The following is a 22,854-nucleotide window of genomic DNA, read 5'->3' on the forward strand; positions in this document are numbered from 1 at the left end:
AAAGTGTTCTACTTGGATCATCTTCGATCCTTATGTGCTCGTGCTGAAACCCCAACTAGCCTAGTTGATGGGAAATCTTTAGAAGAGCATGCTCATTTTGTGCGTCACCGTTTGTCTGAAAAAGGGAGACTCTTATGGGATCAAATAAACAAATTGTTTTGTTATGCTTGGAATCTTTGTCAAATTTATGATTTTACTTGCTTCTCTAAGAACCCTAGAAAACACCTCCCCTACCTATGTGAGTTTAATGATAATGAAATCTTATCTTCTTATGCAAAGGGTGTTTATAGTTAATACGATATCGAACAAATTGAAGAATTTGTTGCTTTTAAGGGTGCTTATGAAGTTGCTTCTTTGATTGAAAAGTATGATATTACTCTCTAAGAAACTAAAAATCTTGACAGACTTAAATATTTCTATGAAAACTATGCTCATAATGTCTATGTCAAAGAATTTATTGAAAGAATGACCGTTGCTTTGGAAGAAAATAATGATATTCATGAAACTATAGATAATTATGATTCCAATGATTTGATTGAAATATCCCTTGATGAACATGATGCTTGCTATTCTTGTGGCCATGATGCCAATATTTATGAAGATGAATTTGCTATAGTTCCTAATGTTAAACATGAGATCATTGCTATTGCACCCATACTTGATAGTTCATTCGATGAAAAGCTTGATTGCAATGATGTTATTATAAATTCTATTAACGTCAATTGTGTTAATAATATGCAACACCCTAATCTTGGGGATGCTAGTTTTGCTATAACTACTATTTGTTGCAATGATCATGATTTGGGTGATTCTTCTTTTGATCTTGAAAATTTATTTAAGCCCCATGACGAATATGAGATTGATAATAGTGTTTGCAATATTATTGAAAGTGGGTTTGGAATATTGTCTAATTTAGATCCCACATATTTGGAGAATGTTCAATCATATGGAATTTTTTATAAAAGTCAGTTTGGAGTGGTCATGACTTTAGTTAATGTTAATCCCACTATTTTGGAAGGGTGTCAACTTTGCATGCATGTGGATCGTGTTGGAAATATTTCATGTGATAACTATTTTATTGAGTTTACTTATGATCCCAGATGTAATTATTATGAGACAGGAAAATATGATTGTAGAAATTTTCATGTTACTAAATTACCTCTCGTTATGTTGAGATTGCTATTGTTTCTTTCCGCTTGCTTGCATATGCTAGTTTTTGCTTGCTATGATAATTTGTTTGCCTATAAGATGCCTATGCATAGGAAGTATGTTAGACTTAGATGTGTTTGTCACGTGTTTTATGATGCCCTCTTTTGTGCTTCAATTCTTGTCTTTCATGTGAGCATCATTGAAATTGCCAATGCCTAGCTAGGGGCGTTAAATGATAGCACTTGTTGGGAGGCAACTCAATTTTATTTTTTCCTTGCTTTTTGTTCCTGTTTAGTAATAAATAAATATTATATCCTATGTTGTGATTGTGTTTTTATGTTTCAATTAGTGTTTGTGCCAAGTAAAGCCTTTAGGATCTTCTTGGATGATTGTTGTTTGATCTTGCTGAAAAAAACCCAGAAAGTATACGCTCATGAGAATAATTTTCATTTTTTACCAGGAAGCGATAAAATACCAATTCCAAGTGCAGTAGATTAATATACAAATTACCCTGGTCGTCCTAATTTGGTAGAACTTTGGAGTTACATAAGTATATGAAACTTACAGATTACTATAGACTGTTCTGTTTTTTACATATTCTATCTTTCGTGTGTTGTTTGCTTATTTTGATGATTCTATGGCTAGTATCGGGCGGTATGAACCATAGAGAAGTTGGAATAGGTTTAACACCAATATAAATGAAGAATGAGTTCATTACAGTTCCTTAAGGTGGTGGTTTGTTTTCTTATACTAACGAAGCTCATGAGATTTTCTGTTGAGTTTTGTGTTGTGAAGTTTTCAAGTTTTTGGGTAAAGATTTGATGCATTATGGAATAAGGAGCGGCAAGAACCTAAGCTTGGGCATGCCCAAGGCACCCCAAGGTAAAATTCAATGACAACCAAAAGCCTAAGCTTGGGGATGCCCCAGAAGGCATCCCCTCTTTTGTCTTCGTCTATCGATACCTTTAATTGAGGCCATATTTTTATTCACCACATGATATGTGTTTTGCTTAGAGTGTCATGTATGATTCGATTCTTTGCTTTTTAGTTTAACACAATAATCCTTGCCGTACACACCTTTTGGGAGAGACACATGAATCGGAATTTATTAGAATACTCTATGTGCTTCACTTATGTCCTTTGAGCTAGATAATTTTGCTCTCGTGCTCCACTTATATTTTTTTAGACCACGGTGGTGGTTTTATTTTTTAGAAATTATTGATATCTCATGTTTCACTTATATTATTTTGAGAGTCTTTTAGAACAGCATTGTCGTTTGCTTTGGCTATAAAATTAGTCCTAATATGATAGGCATTCAAGATGGGTATGACAAAAACTATCATATAGAGTGCTTTGAATACTATGATACTTAATAGATGTTTTGAGATATAAAGGTGGTAATGTTAGACTCATGCTAGTTGGGTAATTGTGAAATTGAGAAATACTTGTCTTAAAGATGGTAAGTCCCGTAGCACGCACGTATGGTAAACGGTTTGTAACAAATCATGGGGTGTTCTTTGAGTGCTTTCCTTATTTGTGGCGGTCGTGGACGAGCGATGGTCTTTTCCTACCAATCTATCCCTCTAGGATATGCGTTGTAGTACTTTACTTAGAGGGTTAATAAACTTTTGCAATAAGTATATGAGTTCTTTATGACTAATTTGAGTCCATGGATCATACACACTCTTACCTTTCCGCAATTTGCTATCCTCTACGGTACCATGCATTGCCCTTTCTCACCTTGAGGGTTGGTGCAAACTTCGCCGGTGCATCCAAACCCCGTGATAAAATATGCTCTATCCCACATAAGCCTCCTTATATCTTCCTCAAAACAGCCACCATACCTATCTATTATGGCATTTCCATAGCCATTCCGAGATATATTGTGATGCAACTTTCCACCGTTCCTTTTATTATGACATGCTCCATCATTCTCATATTGCTTTGCATGATCATGCAGTTGGCATCGTATTTGTGGCAAAGCCACTTTCATAATTCTTTCATACATGTCGCTCTTGATGCATCGCATATCCCGGTACACCGCTAGAGGCATTCACATAGAGTCATATTTTTGTTCTAGTATCAAGTTGTAACACTGAGTTATGAGTAAATAAAAGTGTGATGATCATCATTATTAGAGCATTGTCCCATGTGAGGAAAGAAGAAATAAAAAAGAGAGGCCTATGAATCCCAAATAAAAAAGAGGCCAAAGAAGCCCAAACAAAAAATGAGAGAAAAAGAGAGAAGGGACAATGTTACTATCCTTTTTCCACACTTGTGCTTCAAAATAGCACCATGGTCTTCATGGTAGAGAGTTTCTTATTTTGTCACTTTCATATATTAGTGCGAATTTTTCATTATAGAACTTGGCTTGTATATTCCAATGACGGGCTTCCTCAAGATGCCCTAGGTCTTCGTGAGCAAGCAAGTTGGATTCACACCCACTTAGTTTCTTTTGATGAGCTTTCATACACTTATAGCTCTAGTGCATCCGTTGCATGGCAATCCCTACTCCTCGCATTGACATCAATTGATGGGCATCTCCATAGCCTGTTGATTAGTCACGTCATTGTGAGACTTTCTCCTTTTTGTCTCCTCACATAACCCCCATCATCATATGCTATTCCACCTATAGTGCTATATCCATGGCTTGCGCTCATGTATTGCGTAAGGGTTGAAAAGGCTGAAGCACGTTAAAACGTATGAACCAATTACTCGGGTTGTCATCGGGGTTATGCATGATGGGAGCATTTTGTGTGACGAAAATGAGGCATGGCCAAACTATATGATTTTGTAGGGATAAGCTTTCTTTGGCTATGTTATTTTGATAAGACATAATTGCTTGGTTAGCATGCTTGAAGTATTACTATTTTTATGTCAATATTAAACTTTTATCTTGAATCTATTGGATCTGAACATTCATGCCACAATAAAGAGAATTACATTGAAAACTATGTTAGGGAGCATTCCACATCAAAAATTCTGTTTTTATCATTTACCTACTCGAGGACGAGCAGGAATTAAGCTTGGGGATGCTTGATACGTCTCCAACGTATCTATAATTTTTGATTTTTCCATGCTATTATTTTATCTGTTTTGGATGTTTAATGGACTTTATTATACCTTTTTATTTTATTTTTGGGACAAACCTGTTAACCAAAAGCCAGTGCAAATTGCTGTTTTTTTGCCAATTTCAGTGTTTGGTGGAAAAGGAATATCAAACGGAATACAGACGGAATGAAACCTTCGTGAGGATCTTTTTTTTTGGAATAAACGTGATCCAGGAGACTTGGAGTGGACGTGAAGGAAGCCGCGAGGCGGCCACGAGGTAGGGCGTCGCCCAGGGGGCCAGGCGCGCCCCCACCCTCGTGGGCCCCTCGCAGCTCCACCGACCAACTTCTTTCGCCTATATATACTCTTATACCCTGAAACCTTCGGGGAGAGCAATGAAACACCTTTTCCATCGCCACAATCTCCTGTACCGATGAGATCCCATCTTGGGGGCTTTTCTGGCAATCTGCTGGTGGGGGATTCGATCACGGAGGGCTTCTGCATCAACACCATAGCCTCTCCGGTGATGTGTGAGTAGTTTACCATAGACCTTCGGGTCCATAGTTGTTAGCTAGATGGCTTCCTCTCTCTCTTTGGATCTCAATGCAAAGTTATCCTCGATCTTCTTGAAGATCTATTCGATGTAACTCTTTTTGCAGTGTGTTTGCCGAGATCCGATGAATTGTGGGTTTATGAACTTGATTATCTATGAATATTATTTGATTCTTCTCTGAATTCTTATATGCATGATTTGATATCTTTGCAAGTCTCTTCGAATTATCGGTTCAGTTTGACCTACTAGATTGATCTTTCTTGCAATGGGAGAAGTGCTTAGCTTTGGGTTCAATCTTGCAGTGCTCGATCCCAGTGACAGAAAGGGAAACGACATGTATTGTATTGTTGCCATTGAGGATAAAAAGATGGGGTTTATATCATATTGCTTGAGTTTATCCCTCTACATCATGTCATCTTGCCTAATGCGTTACTCCATTCTTATGAACTTAAGACTCTAGATGCATGCTGGATAGCGGTCGATGTGTGGAGTAATAGTAGTAGATGCAGAATTGTTTTGGTCTACTTGACATGGACGTGATGCCTATTTTCATGATCATTGCCTTAGATATCATCATAACTATGTGCTTTTCAATCAATTGCTCGGCAGTAATTTGTTACCCACCATAATACATGCTATCTTGAGAGAAGCCACTAGTGAAACCTATGGCCCCCGGGTCTACTTTACATCATATTAATTTCCCGTCAACTAGCTATTTCTATCACCATTTATTTTGCAATCTTTATTTTCCAATCTATACCACAAAAATACCAAAAATATGTATCTTATTATCTTTATCATATCTCACTTTTGCATGTGGCTGTGAAGGGATTGACAACACCTTTATCGCGTTGGTTGCAAAGTTCTTATTTGTTTGTGCAGGTACTAGGCGATTTGCGTGTAGTCTCCTACTGGATTGATACCTTGGTTCTCATAAACTGAGGGAAATACTTACGCTACTTTGCTGCATCACCCTTTCCTCTTCAAGAGAAAACCAACGCATGCTCAAGAGGTAGCAGTTGTTAGATCCATTGATCTTGTTTAATTTGTATTGATGCTAGCTTGTTAAATATATTTAGTTTGGCACAAGATAAACAACAAAGATTGAAAACTGTAGCATGGCAGTTCGTGTTATATGTAATGTATGTTGCTAACCTCATATCATCTGATATGTTAATTTTAGTTACTAAGCCTAAATATTCTGTTTTCTGATTAAGATCGATGCATTGAGAACTTTATGTTATTGTTTTTCTTTCCTGCGAAGTGGATCGTTCATCTTTTCTCATATTGCTTTAGGAAAATGGAGCGACCACCGCCACCACCATGTCGACTGTGCAAGTCAAGGTGTGCCAGCAGCCTTGCAACTGGCAAGCTGTTCGGCATATACTTCTAGCCGAGTTTTTGTCATGTGGCGGAAGAAATTATATGAAATGTAATAACTATTTTGTTTTTAGTGTTGGCATTAACGCATTGCATCATTTTGCGTTTTGTACACAGATCATCCCATGCAATGTGAGGTTGAAATTCAACAAGCTGATGGGAGACACCGTGACATTTGAGGCTCCTAGGGGGCCCTACACTATGGAGGTCGAGAAAGGACGCAATATGTCGCAGATTGGAGGAGATGGATGGGCCCATTTCCTCGCCCGCATGCGTCTTACTGGTGGTGAGTTGATTAGCTTGTCCTTTAGAGCAGAAAGACCTAAGTTGGCTGTCATTTATATCAACCTGTTGGAAGATGATGAGGACCCACTCGATGAAGATGATGAGGACCCACTGCATGAAGCCATCGTAGCTCAAAGAATGAGGCTGAGCGAGGAGGAGGTGTGCAACCTATGGGACATAATTCCGCCACGTGATGACTTTGTCGGGGTGCCATTCGTGACCCGCCTGACAAGTACCATGGTTGATCGACATGTTATGGTATGTTATACTAACTATAGTAATTTGATGATATACATACATATATATATATATATGCTTTATTGTTATACTTACAAATGCAAATTATCCGATGATATGCTTAGTGTAGAGTCCAATGATATGCTGTGTGTAATCTTGTCGATGACATGCTTTAGTGTATAGTCCGATCACATGCTTATTAGTGTAGAATCCAAGGAACTATTAATAGTGTAGATAATCCATATATACTTATTAGTAGAATTCATGCTTAGTACAAATGTGTAGTGCTGTGTCTTTTCATAGTGTAGAAATCTATACTTAATAGAAATATATTTGCAAGAGTACGTGAGAGGCTACTTATTAATTGATATGTTTTTCTTATTCAGAAATTGCCAAAGAGCCTATATATGAGTTGTGGTATCGAGCCTCATGAAGAAGGCTCAGCTGGACTACGCCTTACCACAAGGGGCTTAGTCACCACCTGTACTTACCGCATGGACACGGACGGTCGCATATACTTAAGCTCGGTTGGGCGGAAGAGATTCCTCGTTGGCAAGAATCTTCGTGTTGGACAGGCCATCCTAATTACTATCAGGAACACCCACCTCCCAGGCTTGAGGATGATGATCATCGTCGATATCATCTAGAACTACATATGTGTGTGTGGATGTATGACTATATATACCTAATAGAACTGCTATATATGTGTGGCTGTAAGACTACCTAGTACTGCTTGAGGATGCATGTTGACTATATATGAAATTGTTATCTAGTACTACCTAGTACCTATAATGCTTTATGAAATTGATATCTAGTAGAACCTAGTATATGGAAATTGCAATTTATTGAAACTGAAACAGGGTAGGAAGCAGGGGGAAATGATGAAAGATACAACAGTAGCGCGGGGATAGGAAAGCGCTACAACTAATTAATAGTAGCGCATTCCCGAAAAGCGTTGTTGATATAGTCAATAGTAGTAGCGCAGGTATAGACCGCGATACTACTAAGAGTTAGTTGTAGCACCGTAGTAGTAGCGTGGCCACCCGCGCTGCTGATAGGCTCAAAACCCATGCTACTACTAGGGTTTTCCCTAGTAGTGTTAGTACCAAAAGTGTACTCCAAGATGATACTTATGTGCACAAATGAAAAAAGAAGATTACAAAAGTTTACGTGAATAATATACATTACCTCAATAGGTGTGGAGCCAAACACCATCTTGAACTAAAAGGATCACGAATTGGACCCAAGGTCTCCAGTTTAGGCGCAGAGACAACAATACTTTGCAAAGACACTATAATAGAATCAAGGAGCAACCTTTGAAGTGAAGGGGCATCTTCGATGATGAGATCATGTCCAAAAAAACAAATTACCATGCTTACAAGGTGGGGCGACTTTATTTTGAGACAATGGATACGAATTTCTATTCTAAAAACAAGCAACAAGAGCTCCAGGGCAGGGCAGCTGGAGCGGATGATGCTATGCAGTGCGGCCTCCGACAGATCAACCACCACAAGCGCATGTTTTTCTCCACATGTGATCATACTTCCGGGCAAGACACTTTAGTTGTCATTGACTTGATAAATTTGGTCATTAGCACCCTGATAGACAACACAGTTTTCACAGGCGTTTGGATTAGAACTTGCTTCACTAGTCGCCGGTGCTTCCACCCAATGTACCATGCAACAATAACAACTAGCTCGGAGATCGGGAGCTCAGTCAAAACTGCACTCATTTTGTCAGGATCTCCATGGTGATCGAGCCAAACCTATTGGTGTTGGGAAGAGACCCTATGTGGCCCAATTTTTCACAACTTGGGGGAGGATTCAAGAGGAACACAAATCACAAGGGGGAAATACAAAGACAAGCCCAATCGTACATCCACTATATATGAAATCACAAGAGTCCACAAGTATACAAGATCGACCAAAGGAAACTAGCAACTAGGGAATTATTCATCTCAAATCCATGGAGGAGATGAGGGTTTGGCAATCCTATGTTGAAGATTCTTCTCCGTAAGAGGAGGCCATGATGTTCCACTATGGATTCTCCAAAGGAGAGGGATAGATATGAGCAAAGTTCTTTCTAGTTGTTCTAATATGCTTCGCTAACCCTAACAAAAGAGAGAGGTACGAATTATAAAGGTGACTGGAGGTGAGGGACGAAGTGAGAGGTAAAAGGGACATTTCCCAACATTGCTTGCAGGCAAAGGACGTGTGCGAGGGCTAAAGTTCCCGTTTGCATGGGTGACGTAGATTCGTCATGGCAGATGTCCTCATGAAAGGACTTAGTCATGAGGCCATCGCCATGAGGTAGTAGCTTGAACGGGGTTGATTGGAATCGAGAGACATGGGTTTACCCATGTTCTGCCCCACTCGATGGAGGTAATAGCCTATTTCCTGCTTGATTGATATTGATGATGATGATCTCGATTACAAGGGTGCGTCTTAGCTATCCTAGTACTCGAGAGATTGTAACTTAGTCTTTCTGCCTCAGGGACTCCCCTTTATATACAGGTCGAGGCATGGGCTTACAACAAAGTCCAGGTTCTACTACAACTCATGCCCTAATATGCATCCTACTTGCCTTGCTTCCTAAGTAATGAAACTTCCTTCGGTGTTATGGTAAGTATTGGCGACCTATACTTCTTGGCCATGAGTCGGACCACCTGCCGACTCATCTCCTAGGCCTTGAACTTATCGCCTCAGCCTGTCGTCAAACCATATACTTCTTAAGTAGCCACTGAATGCCCCGGCCCTAAACGGGCATGTCATACCATGGGGTTATATGCCCAATATTAGCCCCCAAATTGATTTGAATTTATTCATGTCAATCTTCGGACTGATAATAATTCCGGGTCATCTTCCCTTTTGAATTTGCATCGTGGCCGGGTCATAGGTTCCGGCTTATGATACTTTTACACTTGTCATTTTCTATCTCTTTTAAATATGATGTCACCTTCCGTAATTTTAGGATCTCAAGTCTGACATCACAACTGATCTTTTGTGTATATCTATCAAACCTGAAAATCAGGCCATCCCTTACTCAAAAAGTTACTGTGTCGCCTCTATTCTCGCACCTGCCTTTCCCCCTTCTATTTGCCTTATAAATATACCCTAAGGGATCTAGTTTTCACTTTATGTCTTCGGCCCTCCGGTCGTCTTCTTCCTCGCGCCCGGTCAACCACAACCAGAGCTCCACAATTGCGCGACCGCGAGCTCTCTGGCAACGTCATCTGTGCCCTCTGCTCTGCGCCCATCACTGCCGAAGCTGTTCAAGAACACCCCCGAAGCGTCCGCCGCATCGACGTACGCTTCGTCTCCTCTTTTAGATCTATAGGGATGCCCCATTCTTCCTCATATCTCATCATAGTTTATCGGTGTTCTTTTGCGGTTCATCACCATGATTTGGAATAGACCTACTTTTATTTTGAACTACTCATAGAAACACTGCGGTGATGATTACAATACCATTTTTGCATCTAGAAAACTCACATTGCCATTCAGCCTTGTCGATGGACCAGCTAGTGCTCCCACTGTGTGCTCTAGGTTTTGATAAATATTTCTTTTCCAATGCTTTTGTAGATCTGTAACTACAATCATTTCAATAACAACTTGTTTCTGTCCAACACTTAGCTGAAAACAAATGTCTTTAATTAAGACGAGACGCCTTATGCTTTGCCCGCTCATTATTGCATATCATGACTGGCCTAGCTTGAAACTCAAAGTTGTCTCTTCATCTAGCCGGCTCAATATTTTGAATAACCCACTGCTCAATAATGGAACAAACATGTTAAACCGTCCCCTAGAATCATGGTGACCTCATTATTTTGCCAGCTCATCATATAAACCAATTGGCGACTTATTGTTCATGAAATGACCCGCCATTCATACTTTACCTCGCAATTTTAACCCTTTAGGTGGCTCATCATGTCCAAGACTGACAGAGCCAAAACTAATACGGCTTGCAACTGGGTCCAATCCCAAGTTTCCACCCTAGTGCTTGCTGACCTTGTTGGGCAGAGTCTTCTTCCGGTTCAAGAAGTAGTTGGCTGGAGGGGCACTTGGGGAAGATAACACGCCCCAGCCCGAGGATGGAGAAATCATTGTGTTCTCTAATCATCTTCATAGGGGCTTCTCACTGCCTAGGTCAAAATTCTTCCGGGATTTCGTTAGCTTTTTCAACCTCCATCCTCAAGACATTGGCCCCATTTCTATGACCAATATGTGCCAATTCCAAATCTTCTACGAGGTTTATCTTCAGACAGAGGCGACTGCACCTATCTTCAAGGAATTTTTCTATATCAACCACCAGACTGAATTTGCAGATGGCCCTAGCATAGAGCTAGGTGGGGTGTCTGTTCAGAGGCGGAAGAACTGCCCTTTTCTAGAAGCTAAATTGTCGAGTCATTCAAAAGGATGGAAGAAAACCTAGTTTTACTGCAAGAACACTGCTCCTACCAGCGAGAACCCATTGCCGGGTTACAGACTGGAGCGACTTTACCCAACCGAAGCTTTTCCTGGTTGGCATTCTAAAGAAGAGCGTCAAAAAGTCTCCCACATATACTCTAAATTGAGGGCTTTGTCAGCAAACGACCTCACTGAGATCGATCTGACCCGGTGTTGGATCAGCTGGAAAATTTAGCCATTAAGTCGGGGGGTGACTTAATGTGGAATTATGCTAGTGACTTAGCCGGCGTCCAATGTTTCAGCCAAGTTGACTTGTCAGTTGATGACCTAAATAAAGTTGTGAAGAGACTGCTATGAGAGACACAAGATGCATGCAATAAGACGGGCTTGCTCCTTTCTGCATTAAATATCCAGTGCCTCCAGTAAGTATGCTTGTACTTACTTAACTTGCTTATCATCTTTACGAGTAGCAACAACAACAACAACAACACACCAGTAGTTAATAAACCAATAATTTGTAAAAATGCAGTAAACTCCCTATCGGTGTCAAAACCGGCGGATCTTGGGTAGGGGGTCCCGAACTGTGCGTCTAGGCCAGATGGTAACAGGAGGCGGGGGACAGGAAGTTTTACCCAGGTTCGGGCCCTCTTGATGGAGGTAAAACCCTACGTCCTGCTTGATTAATATTGATGATATGGGTAGTACACGAGTAGATCTACCATGAGATCAGAGAGGGTAAACCCTAGAAACTAGCATATGGTATGATTGTATGTTATGGTTGTTGTCCTACGGACTAAAACCCTTCGGTTTATATAGACACCGGAGAGGGTTAGGGTTACACAAGGTCGGTTACAAAGGAGGAGATATCCATATCCGTATTGCCTAGCTTGCCTTCCACGCCAAGTTGAGTCCCATCCGGACACGAGACGAAGTCTTTAATCTTGTATCTTCATAGTCCAACAGTCCGGCCAATGGAGATAGTCTGGCTGTCCGGAGACCCCCTAATCCAGGACTCCCTCACTCCCTCTGGCCCATAATATAAGATGGTAATTCATCCAATATGTGAGTATATTGGATGTTATAAGATATTATATAGTGGGACGGAGGGAGTGTTGTACTACATAATTTTGCAATTGCGTTGTTTAGCTTCTAATATTAATTTTGTGCTTTTAGGTACATATGTCATTGGTAAAGTTCTGCGCTTCGACCCTTTCTGCATATGGGGCAATGAGATATTGATGAACCAGCCTCAAGTGGGGAAGCTGATAAAGATTATTAGTAAAATGGGTCAAAAGATGGTAATTAAACTATTTGTTTACACTTTATCCAAGACAACAGCAAACTGCAAGATGGTAATTAAGAACTATGCAGCCTTCTTTTTACTGCCCATAATGAGTTGTGTTAGATGGCAATGTCTGAATTTTTTCCTTTGCAGTGGTTCCCAAAGTAGTTTACTCAAGATTACCTCACAGACTGCATGATTGGTGGGCATGCAAAGGTTAAAGTATTTGTACCAGAACACGGTGACTATCTAGATATGTTCATGAAGACAGTGAAGGATGGGTGGTCGGCCATCACAAGGGGTTGTACTAGAGTCATGCGTGCCTTTCTACATGGTGGAGGGTACAATATGGGCATTCCGCTTCACCTTGTTCAACAACCAGAATGTATTTCGCCTCTTTCTTTACCGTCTTTAATAGTACAAGTATCCAACCGTGGTTCATCATTCTTTATTTGGTGCTTATGTAATTGTTGAACATATGTACCTGTGAATCAAATAATGCATTGGTTGTTTGAACCTGATGGATATGAATAAAGCTATAGCATACTTTCAAATTCAAATCTGGTATAATTTTAAATAGCAGCAATTAAATTACGATGAAATTACGCTCCGCAGGTCGTTACGGTACACACGGTCGGTAAAACACAAATGTTTGTGATATACACCATAATCTGACACGGTTCACAGAGAGGAAACGTGTGTGAGCATGCACACATGTGCCGTTGATGACCCACAAGTATAGGTGATCTATCGTAGTCCTTACGATAAGTAATAGTGTCGAACCAACGAGGAGCAGAAGGAAATGACAAGCGGTGTTCAACAAGGTATTCTCTACAAGCACTGAAACTAATTCGTAACGGGTAACAAGTAACAAAAGTAAACAAGGTGAAGCAAGGTGGCCCAATCCTTTTTGTAGCAAAGGACAAGCTTGGACGAACTCTTATATAAAGCAAAGAGCTCCAGAGGACACATGGGAATTACTGTCAAGCTAGTTTTCATCATGCTCATATGATTCATGTTCATTACTTTGATAATTTGATATGTGGGTGGACCGGTGCTTGGGTGCTTCCCTTCCATGGAAAAGCCTCCCACTTATGATTAACCTCTCTCACAAGCATCCGCAACTATGAAATAAGAATTAAGATAAATCTAACCATAGCATGAAACATATGGATCCAAATCAGCCCCTTACGAAGCAACACATAAACTAGGGTTTAAGCTTCTGTCACTCTAGCAACCCATCATCTATTTATTACTTCCCAATGCCTTCCCCTAGGCCCAAAAAATGGTGAAGTGTCATGTAGTCGACATTCACATAACACCACTAGAGGAAAAGAGAACATACATCTCATCAAAATATTGAACGAATACCAAATTCACATGATTACTTATAACAAGACTTCTCCCATGTCCTCAGGAACAAACCTAAGTACTCACAAAGCATATTCATGTTCATAATTAGAGGAGTATTAATTATCATTAAGGATCTGAACATATGATCTTCCACCGAATAAACCAACTAGCATCAACTACAAGGAGTAATCAACACTACTATGTAACATCCCAAATTTTCAATTTGGAATGTTATACATAGATCATCATGCATATCATATTTTTCTTGCATTTTGGTCGATCCTAGAAATTTCACGTAACTCAAGGACCCTCGAAGAGAGTTGGAGATTTCGTTATTTTCATATTTGAGTTTTCTCAAATTGTGAAAAGAGGATCATTTGATTTATTTTATTTCATCTTCAATTATTTTTCTGATATCACAATATGAGAGAGGGAATAATATGACTTTCCCAAATTTAGGAAAAATGAAGATTTAATGAATAAATCAAATTTTGGTTTTGCCGGAGTTTTGTTTGCTTTTTATCTGGATAGGGAAAAATGCGCGTTTTCAAAAATTGCATTTTAGGCCCGGAGAAAAGTTCATTTTGTTCGGCTCATTTTTAGGAGTCGGGGAAAATTTACTTTAGATTTTTCAGAGTTCGTTTAGATCTCTTTTGTTTTTTTCTGCGCGCTGAACCGTTTAAGAAAAAAAGACTTACCGCAGGCCAGCCGGGCCAAGGCCCAGGCCAGCCGTTGCTGCACCCCAGCCCCAGCCCCTGCGCCCAGGCGCGCCAGCGCAAGGCCAGGAGGCCGCCGCCTCGCCTCTTGCTTCTACCGAATCCTAGTAGGATTCTTAGCCTTTTTCCTTTATTCCGTTTTTCTTTTTCATATAGGATTCCTATTCCTAGTCTAATTCCTTGCCCCCTACCCCAAGTCCTCTCCCCTCCCCAATTTAAATACCCAAGCACCCCCCCTCTAAACCATCAAACCCAAAGCCTAGAGCTCCACCCCACGCCGTGCCCCACACCCCACGCCGTGTCGCGCCGCCGCCGCCTTTAGCCGGCGCCGACGCACCTAGCCGCCGCCGCCGCCGGAGCCCCTCGCCGGAGACCTCGCCGGAGGTTGCCCGGCGTCTCTTTTCCTTGGATCGTTTTCTTCTAATCATTCCAATTCTTTTCTTCTCTTCCGATTCGTTTTCTTTCCGGTTCTTTTCTAAACCGTTCCGGTTTTCTAGATTGGTTTTTTTCAATCGGTTTTCTTCTCCGAAACCCTAGATCGGATTCGTTTTCTTCTCCGATTTAGTTGCCTTTGGACCGTTCGCCGGACCGTTCGTCCTAACGAACGTGATCACCGGATTCTTCTAGGTTAACGAACGTCCGTTCGTTTAACCGTTCTTCTTTTTCTTCTCATCGGATTTATTCCGTGATCGCGATCTCAGATCCGATCTTCGTTCTAGTTTATCTTCTCGCTCGTTTATCGGAATCAGGTGATTCAAGCGCCTGGAGTTTCGTCTCGAAACCGCCGTTCCGTCTAATCAACTTAAACAAGTTTTTGCCCCGGTAAAATTTGACCTAGTTTCAACTTGCTAGAACCGAGTTGTTTTCTTTCGCCGTTTGTTTCTTTGTTCGGTTCTTTCTTTCTGTGCAACCGGAGTTCTTAAGTTGAACTACCTGGTTCGTTCTCTTGTTCGAGTTTTACCTGTGCATTAGATAAGTACTTATTGTATGCTTGTTGTTTGTCTGCGATAGATTACTCGGATTGCGCCGCCTGTTACTTCGAAACCCTAGGACTCGCGGATCATCAGCAAGGCAAGTAACACTTTGATCATACTTTTTCTACAACCCATGTTTTATTGCATTAGATCAATCCTCTCACATTGCATGATTAGGATCTAATTAAATTGTGGGATGGGAAGTAGATGAGGTAGTACCTATTACCTGTATTATTATCAAACCCTTGGGAGTTACTTCTACGTTTGCTTATTACGCCATGCTATGCTAGTAGACGTGGATTGGGTGAGTGATATCCATGACAGATGTGAGTTTATTAATTTTTAATGGTTTATCTAAGGTGGCAACTTAAACACACATCTGGGTGGATTGAGGCACCTGATGTCTATCAGGACTTGCCTGTTTTTTTCGGACCGCCACCCAGGCTCAAAAGGATCATAAGATCTTTCATGCTCGAAACTTTCGTGTGCAGCCACATGCCATTATGGGCTCTGGCATAGTTGACTAAGTTGTGCGAACTCTTACGGGGTGGACTAGCAGATGTAGGGGTTATAGGTGGTACGGTCTACCCCACATGTAAGGTGCTAGCGCTTCTGAAAGACCGTGTCTCGGTCATCCGCTTCTCAAACACCATGTAGTGCGAGAAATCCAATGGAGGCGATCGAGTCTTGTGGGAAAAGTGCGCAAACCTGTGCAGAGTGTACAAACTAATCATGATTAGCCGTGTCCCCGGTTATGGACAACTTGAGTATCTAGTACTTGAATATCATTGTGAATCTCAACATGTTACTTCTAATTAATATTGTTGGGTTTTAATTATTTTTAATTGGGATTGAGAATGCTGTCAACCATTCTCAATGTTTCACAACCACCATGATAGTTAAATAAATTTATTCCTTTCCAGTAGGGAAAAATTGGCTTTACGCAAAACTGTAACCATAGAGCTTTCCACCAGCCAAACATGCATATAGTATAGCTGTTTCATTCCATTACTCTCTATGTGTTACATTGCCAGCATATTCCATGTGCTGACCCGTTTTCGGGCTGCAACGTTAAGGTTGCAGACTTTTCAAATGACGATTGAGGTGTTTTTAGGTCGTGGTTCTATACTCAGTGATGCCGCTGGAGTTGATGGACCCATTTATCTTCCAAGTCTTCCGCTGTTATCTTTATAATATGGCCTTAAGCCATATTTATTGTAATAAGTTCTTTTTGAGCCATCGATGTAATAAGTGTGTGATTGCAACTCTGCTGTAAAGCCTCGATGTACTGTGTGGTGTCAGCATTACTGATCCAGGGATGACACCGTAGCACAGTAGACGTGATCCATTCGGGTCAGGTCGCTACAGAGATGGTATCAGAGCACACGTTGACTGTAGGACACGTCCACTAAGTTAAAGCCATAGAACATCACTCTCTTCTCATTTTCTAACTCCTCATTTTTTCTACCCTATTAGGATGACGAACACGAAGATTAAGTACGCTCAACCGGATGAAGGCACACCTTTTAGACTTCCTTCAAGCGAAATCTAGAAGTCACCAAGTACCTGAACATTGGATTACCAAGCTTCACGGGAACCTTCAACGCCACTCTACCTGAAGAGGAGCGCTGGAAGATTCAAACTCACGTTCCGGGAAGGACATTCGCGCCAATCACGAAGCCTATAGATAGTGTTTTCAATGCACCAACCTGGAGTCTAGGAAAGAGCATGGCAGCTCATATCACCATAGGACGCATTGGAGAAGTTTATCAAGAAGACCTCAAGGACACTATCTACCAGATTTGCGGACGCCTAGATGAACAATGGGAGTTAGTCAGCACCAAGAAGGATAGATCCATTGCATCTTTCATCCAGGAGTTAAACCAGCACATTCGACGCCACGAGAACCAGATGTGCAATGACATGATAGAGTTGAAGAATGCGAAGGCAAGGATCATCGAGCTAGAAGGAGAACTGAAGTCTACACGCAAGGACTACATGGATGAGATCGTAGCTCTAGCGAGGCACAATAACGATCTTAAGCAGATTGAAGAACTCAAGAGGAAGTTAGCATCCCAGGAGGACGACGAGTACGTCGCATGTCCGGACGACTACATCATCATCGACGACACCGATTCGGATCCAAGTGAACCCGACTTTGAAGACGAAGCTGGAGCAGATATTATGGAGTCTTCCACCGGTTCAAATTTCTAGATGACCACCAGATAGTAGTAGTATTCCCCCATGTAAACACAATAGTCGAGCACTTTTGCGATAGATTTAGATCGTTGTAAGCCCTTGTTTGATTGATTGAAGTGATTTTGTGTGCTTTTGCCTCATGTGCATATGGGTAGTGTTTTCCCTTTAGACCCCCTCTATTCTTAAATCTCGTCTCTTCTAAACCCTCAGATGCCTCCAACCCAAGCTCTTAGGACACCAATACTAGTAAGCTCGCCAGGAGCAGAGTACATGGCCAAACAAGGATGTTTCCAAGTGCCATTAAGTATAGGAAGGCATGTTTTCCCAAACGGATTTAATTATTCTGGAGTCCCAAGGTCTGGATGTGATTCTTGGAATGGATTGACTGTTGAAGTATGAAGGGAATATTGAGTGTGCTAGTAAGTCAATTTTGCTTACCACACCAGAAGGAAGAAGGATCAAGTATGTATCCCGGCATGTACCAAAAAGGACACAAGTGAATTGCCTAACAGGAGTCGTGCAGGAGGAAGTACCAGTGGTAAAGGATTTTCCTGATGTATTTCCTGAGGAATTACCAGGCATGCCACCGGATAGAGACATTGAGTTTTTGATTGAGTTATTCCCAGGCACTGGGCCAATATCGAAGAGACCATATAGGATGCCATCAAAGGATTTGGTGGAAATTAAGAATCAGATTAAGGAGTTATTGGAGAAAGGTTATATTCGCCCAAGTTCTTCGCCTTGGGGATCACCCGTACTTCTAGTGGAAAAGAAGGATGGATCATTAAGGATGGTTGTTGATTACCGTGGATTGAATGAAGTAACCATCAAGAACAAGTACCCACTGCCAATGATCAATGATCTGTTTGATCGGTTGCAAGGAGCTAAAGTGTTTTCCAAGATCGATTTGCGATCAGGTCATCAATTGAAGATTCGAGAGCAGGACATACCTAAGACAGCATTCACCACAAGATATGGACTGTATGAGTATACTGTTATGTCATTGACTAACACACCAACCTATTTTATGAACCTGATGAACAAAGTGTTTATGGAGTTTTTGGATAAGTTCGTCGTAGTGTTCATTGATGACATCCTAGTTTATTCAAAGGATGAAGAGGAGCATAAGGAACATTTGCGTTTGGTTTTGGAGAAACTAAGAGAACATCAGTTATACGCCAAATTCAGCAAATGTGAGTTTTGGTTGAAGGAAGTTGGATTCCTCGAACACGTTATATCCGGAGAAGGTATAGCAGTTGACCCCACTAAGGTTGAGACCGTAACCAAATGGGAATCACCAACGACAGTTGGAGAGATCCGGAGTTTTCTTGGACTCGCAGGATACTACCGGAGATTCATTGAGAACTTTTCAAAGATTGCAAAGCCTATGACTGAATTGTTGAAGAAGGATACTAAGTTCAATGGGACTGAGGAGTGTGAGGCTAGTTTCCAGGAGTTGAAGAAACGTTTGGTCACCTCACCAGTATTAATTTTGCCAGATCAGACCAAGGATTATGAGGTGTATTGCGACGCTTCACGTCGAGGACTTGGAGCAGTGCTTATGCAGGAAGGAAGAGTTGTTTCGTATGCTTCACGGCAACTGAAACCCCATGAGTTGAATTATGCCACGCATGATTTGGAGTTAGCAGCCGTAGTGCATGCATTGAAAACGTGGAGACATTTCCTCATTGGAAATCATTGTGAGGTGTACACGGATCACAAGAGTTTGAAGTACATTTTCACGCAGAAGGAGTTGAACCTTAGACAAAGGAGATGGTTGGAGCTCATCAAGGATTATGACATGAGATTGCATTACCATCCCGGAAAAGCTAATGTAGTAGCTGACGCATTGAGCCGTAAGAGCCATGTCAATACGTTAATGACGAGAGAAGTACCAAAGGAGTTAGCAGAAAACCTTCGTGAGCTATGTTTGGAAATAGTTCCGAGAGGCTATGTAGCAGCATTGGAGATTCAGTCAACATTGATGGATAGAATCAGAGAAGCTCAGAAATCTGACAAGGAGATTGCGGCTATAAAAGAGAAATTGAGTGAAGGAAAAGCAAAAGGATTTCGTGAGGATGAGCACGATACCTTATGGTTTGAAGACCGTGTCTATGTGCCCAATGACCCGGAGATCAGGAAGTTGATTTTGCAAGAGGCACATGATTCACCGTATTCGATTCACCCAGGGAATACCAAGATGTATTTGGATTTGAAGGAAACGTTCTGGTGGACCGGAATGAAGAAGGATATTGCAGCATATGTATCAGTTTGTGACGTATGCCAGAGAGTAAAGGCAGAGCATCAGAAGCCAGCAGGATTGTTACAACCATTGCCGATACCCGAATGGAAGTGGGATAAGATAGGCATGGATTTTATCATAGGACTACCCAGGACGAAAGCAGGCTATGACTCGATATGGGTAGTAGTTGATCGTTTGACGAAGGTAGCACATTTTATTCCAGTTAAGACCACTTACACCAGTGCTAAGTTGGCAAAGATATACATGACTAGAATCATTTGTTTGCATGGAGTTCTGAGGAGTATCGTATCAGATAGAGGAACCCAATTTACCTCAAAGTTTTGGAATCAGTTGCATGAAACTTTAGGAACTAGACTAGAGTTCAGCACAGCTTTTCACCCGCAGACAGATGGACAGACCGAGAGAGTCAATCAGATTTTGGAGGATATGTTGAGAGCTTGTGCACTAGATTATGGATCTAGCTGGGACGATAACTTGCCGTATGCGGAGTTTTCTTATAACAACAGCTATCAAACCAGTTTGAAGATGGCACCTTTCGAAGCTTTATACGGAAGGAGGTGCAGGACACCGTTGTCATGGAACGAAGTTGGAGATCGTCAATTCTTTGGACCAGATTTGATTAAGGAGTCTGAACGGAAAGTTAAGTTGATTCGCGATAGGCTCAAGGTAGCCCAGTCCAGGCAGAAGAGCTACGCAGATTCAAAACGCAAGGAGACAGTTACGAAATCGGAGACAGAGTTTATCTCCGAGTATCCCCACTTCGAGGAGTTAAGCGCTTCGGAGTTAAGGGAAAATTAGCACCGCGTTTCGTTGTACCGTTTAAGATGTTGAAACGTATGGGAGAAGTCGCTTATAAGTTGGAATTACCAGAGGGACTGTCAGGAGTTCACGATGTATTCCATGTTTCTCAGCTGAAGAAATGTCACGCCGAGATGGCGGATATCCCACTAAGAGATACCGTGCCACTCGAAGCGATTCAGTTGAAGGACGACTTAACGTATGAGGAGAAACCAGTCAAGATTCTCGATTATGCCAGCAGAGTTACTCGCAGCAAGGTTATCAAGTTTTGCAAAGTTCAGTGGAACCACCACTCAGAGGATGAAGCCACCTGGGAAAGAGAAGAAGATTTGCTCAAGGACCACCCTCACCTATTTTCTAGCCAACCCGAATCTCGAGGGCGAGATTCATCTTAAGGGGGGTAGGTTTGTAACATCCCAAATTTTCAATTTGGAATGTTATACATAGATCATCATGCATATCATATTTTTCTTGCATTTTGGTCGATCCTAGAAATTTCACGCAACTCAAGGACCCTCGGAGAGAGTTGGAGATTTCACGCAACTCTGCTGTAAACCCTCTTTTTGAGCCATCGATGTAATAAGTGTGTGATTGCAACTCTGCTGTAAAGCCTCGATGTACTGTGTGGTGTCAGTATTACTGATCCAGGGATGACACCGTAGCACAGTAGACGTGATCCATTTGGGTCAGGTCGCTACATACTAGCAACCCACAGGTACCAATCTGAGGTTTTGAGACAAAGATCGGATATAAGAGATGAACTAGGGTTTGAGAGGAGATGGTATTGGTGAAGTTGTTGATGGAGATTGACCCCCTCTCGATGAGAGGATCATTGGTGATGACAATGGCGATGATTTCCCCCTCCCGGAGGGACGTTTCCCTGGCAGAACAGCTCCGTCGGAGCACTAGATTGGTTCTGCCCAAGTTCCGCCTCGAGACTGCGGCGCTTCATCCCGAAAGCTTCCTTCTGATTTTTTATAGGTCAAAACACACCATATAGCAGAAGATGGGCGTCGGGGGCCTACCAAGGGGCCCACAAGACCGGAGGGCGCCCCCCACCCTTGTGGATGGCAGGTGGCCCCCTATGCTGCTTTCTTCGCCCAATATTTTTATATATTCCAAAAATATTCTTCATGAAGTTTCAGGACTATTGGAGTTGTGGAGAATAAGTCTATGATATTTGCTCCTTTTCCAATCCTGAATTCCAGCTGCCAGCATTCTCCCTCTTCATGTAAAGCTTATAAAATAAGAGAGAAAAGGCATAAGTATTGTGACATAATGTGTAGTAACAGCCCATAATGCAATAAATATCAATATAAAAGCATGATGCAAAACGGACGTATCAGCCATTTGCAAAGCATGTGTGATGTCAGACAATATCATAAACGGTACGAGCAGACAAAATGTTATTGATAGTTGCCTTATCGTACACGATTTGCAATCGTGAAGTGTTTCTGATGTGGTACACATCGTAAACGTTACACCACAGAATAGCATGTGTGATAGTTATCATGTACGATGATGTTATGATGGTCCGACCTTTCGTAATCCTATCTGACACTCATACAATGATTACCTAATCTTCTTAATAAGTTATCGCATATGGTTTGGGAAAAGTGAATGTGTGTGATTCTCTACTTATCCCACATGTTCTATAATCGTGAAATTTTTGTGATGGGCCGCACATCGTAAAATTTGGACCATAGAATACCGACTGCGATGGTAATGCCAGCACACACGAGTAGCAAGGATGGAGTATAACATCCCAATTTTTCAATTTGGATGTTATACATAGATCATCATATGCATATCATATTTGCAATTTGCAATTTGGTTGTGATCCTAGAAATCATAAGCAACTCAAGGACCCAAGGAGCGATTTTTTTAAAAACTTCTTCCTGGGCCGGCCCAGCCGCAGCCGTGCCCCGGCCCAGCGCGCCGCCGCATTCCTCCGGTTCGCGACCAAACTCCAGAGTTCGCCCGCCACCGCCGCCGTGTCCGACCAGCACACGGGGACCCCGCCCCCTCCCGCAAACCACCCCGCCGCCTCCCTCCCCCCTTTATATGCCGCCGCCACCGCCCTCTCCCTCCACCAAACCCGCAACCCCACTGCCGCAGCCGAGCTGCCGCCCCGCGCCGCCATTCGTCGCTGCTGCTGCCACCGCCGCCCATGCCACCCCACCCCGCAGTCCCGCCGACGCGCCATTC

Source organism: Triticum dicoccoides, chromosome 4A, assembly GCF_002162155.2.
Source record: "Triticum dicoccoides isolate Atlit2015 ecotype Zavitan chromosome 4A, WEW_v2.0, whole genome shotgun sequence".
In the NCBI taxonomy this organism is placed as follows: Eukaryota; Viridiplantae; Streptophyta; class Magnoliopsida; order Poales; family Poaceae; genus Triticum; species Triticum dicoccoides.